Consider the following 2,883-nt stretch of genomic DNA (forward strand, 5'->3'; position numbering starts at 1 on the left):
CTGCTCACTGAGACATTCAAAGTTTAATATCGTCTGCTCTGTGTTTAAACCGCTTCCCCCAGAACTCTTCCATAATCGCTCAAATCTGCAATAGCACCAGTGACGGACTGTAAATTTAGTAGACTTCAGTGAGGTTTACTTACTGAAGTCAGTAAACCTCCCCTTCAGTGAGGGTTTACTGACTTAATCCACCACTATGACATTACAATTAATAGAGGGACAAGTGAGGCTGTTTATTCATCAGCTAGCCTACTAATAATTTAATAACTTATTACAAGAGGCATTTCAAATATTGAGAGCAAATACTATTGTTAAAACTTCAAACCTCTACACTACAACAGGAATGATCCCTCTTATGTGTGGAAAAAAAATATAATATACTCACCGAGTTGCTGATTATTTCTTAAAAGAGAACATCCGTCCTCTAGTCTTTATGACGGAAGACTCCAGTGTCTGTCATAGAATTGATCTTTTCATTTCAGTTCCATCAGCAAGTCCTGTTGCAAATACAATCCACATGTGTTTTATATGCTGCTCTTTCTGGGAAGTGCAAATCACACTCTTACAGAGACAATAACTCAAGCTTTTGTCATCTTGGCATTTACACTACGAACCCACATGCAGAACACAACTCGGGACGCGAAAGATCAGTTAAAGTGATTTATTAACAAAAGATTTCCAGGTAGGCTCTCAAACATCGAAGGGACGGCGACAGACAGGTAAGCCAGGACTTCTGGGAACAACAACAGATCGGGAGGTGAGTTCAGGGACCGTGGAGATTTTCCAGAGCTCTAAAGTTGTATGCTTACTCGGAGAGGAGAAAAAACAACGACGTGGCCAGGTGTGGGGGCGCTGGAGGTGGAGGTTGTGCTGCGGTGGAGGGCGGACAGGTAATAGGATCCTGACGTCGTCACGGAGAGCGATCGGACTGCCTGCTTGGATTCCCAGACACTTCTTGTTTCACGGAGGAAAAGGTGAGTGGTGGCCTTGGGCACCAACGGGTAACGTGCCCACGGCGTCGCAAGGGAAACTCAGGACTACAGCCAGACTTGAAGTTGCAGGAACAGCTGAAAGAATCCAAACAACATTTGGCGTTAGATCAGAATCAACAGGAAGCGCGACTAGATCGCTGGAGAGGGCTCTGGGTTACCATTACTGGCTAACACTCAAGCGTTGGTATGCTGGCAGTCACCGTCTCTTAAAGTCCCGCTGACGAGTGGATTGGGAACCGGTGTGACGGTGACGTCAGCCCTTCAGTCCTCCTATCCTAGCCTCCACGGTGCCATCTGGTGGTGATGGCAAGCCATAGGGAAAAAAAAGGCAAAACAAAAACCCCAACTCCTGACAGCTTTCAACTATTTCAGATTTCAGATCAGTCTGTCTATCAGTTGGAACAAATCAAATGCCCTTCTTTTCTCCATTGTCATCTCTCTCCAACCATTTCTTGTTAAGGATGTGTGAAGGAGAGTGGGTGTGTTTGTGTGTTTCCTCCTATACCGACAGGGTTTGCCGGGCAGGACTGGCTGCAGCTGGTTGGTTCTGAATAAGTCACAATCAGGAGCAGTTTAACAGGAGCAGTTCCATGAGGCCGATATCAGATGGTTTTCTGACATAGAGTGGTAAACAGCGTAGTACTCCGGTGTGCTTTTCTACCTGTGCCTTGTTGTCCTTCCACAGCTCTCCATTCCCTGGTTCTTTCATTGCTGGACTGTTCATCGACTTTCACCTTCGTTGCCTCTTGGCTCATGTTCTCTTCTGGCTGTTCTCCTGTAGAAGAACTTACCTGCAAGCCAGTGGTGGGATGTAACAAAGAACAAGTTCTGCATTATTGGATTACGTAAATTTTTCATATATCTGTACTTTATTTACATAGATCTAATCGTAGGTACTTTCGACCCTTACTTCATTGTATTTTACAGGAAGTATCTGTACTTTCTACTTCACTACATTTCTCTAAAGTGTTGCATTTCACATTACAGCTACATCGCATGGCACTTTGAAAGTAATAATTCCCGTGTCACCTCTACTTCCCCAGAAATCATGAACTTCTAGCTTTCAAAAACTCACCGTCAAATCTGAAAAAACATATTGAGGTTTAGCTGCTAACCAGAACATTATTTTTTTACATTTTAATTGTTTTATCACTTTGCTTTCTTTTCACCATCCTGCAACTGTATCTTTACAACAGAACACTAGATGAATCAGGCTGTTAAGCTGAGCACTTGATGTTTCAGTAAACTTGTGGACTAGGAATGAATGCATAGGGAAAAGATATGCAAAACTAATAAAATGTTATTTCACAGAGTGCAGAGAAAATGTAAGTCTTGAAATGTAAGACTTCAAAGGCCTCACACAGATAGGTAGTTTCATCTTTAATGTAGAATATTTTGCTTTGATAATGGCCAACCCCTCTGTAACACTCCTTAATATAGCCAGGTTGTGCTAATACTTCTGTTTTCATTTTTGATGACACATATTTGTTCTGGTGCAAAATGTTTTAATACACATCCATGTCTCTGTCATATGTAAAGTTTTACATGACTAAATTTTGACTTGTTTCTGCTAAATTAATAATAATATGTCAGTGATAGTGTGAAACTGGCAGCTGTGAATGTACACCATGTTCCAAATTATTATGCAAGTAATATTTTCTCAGATTTTCTTAAATAGTCAATGCAAATGATGGTCAGTATAATTTTCAAGTCATTAACTATTACAGTATAAATGAAATTTTACTGAAAGCTCCCAATGAGAACAGTATTTTTTTCAAAACTAAAAAACTCAAAATGCACTGTTCCAAATTATTATGCACAGCAGATTTTCTAAACATTTTATGGACTATAAAGAACTGCAAACGGTCATTCTTTAAATGTGCAGCATTAT

At 40.8% G+C, this 2,883-nt stretch overlaps 1 long non-coding RNA gene across 1 annotated transcript; it reads right to left on the reverse strand.

Moving 5' to 3' along the window:
- Window positions 1-236: 236 nt before the first annotated feature.
- LOC103129683 (uncharacterized) lies at window positions 237-1,347 on the reverse strand. The gene is made up of 2 exons (XR_001660059.1): window positions 810-1,347; window positions 237-733 (listed from the first exon to the last, which is right to left on the reverse strand). It is a non-coding gene; the product is annotated as an uncharacterized LOC103129683 (long non-coding RNA).
- Window positions 1,348-2,883: the final 1,536 nt, after the last annotated feature.

This window comes from Poecilia formosa, unplaced genomic scaffold (genome assembly GCF_000485575.1).
Source record: "Poecilia formosa unplaced genomic scaffold, Poecilia_formosa-5.1.2 Scaffold569, whole genome shotgun sequence".
In the NCBI taxonomy this organism is placed as follows: Eukaryota; Metazoa; Chordata; class Actinopteri; order Cyprinodontiformes; family Poeciliidae; genus Poecilia; species Poecilia formosa.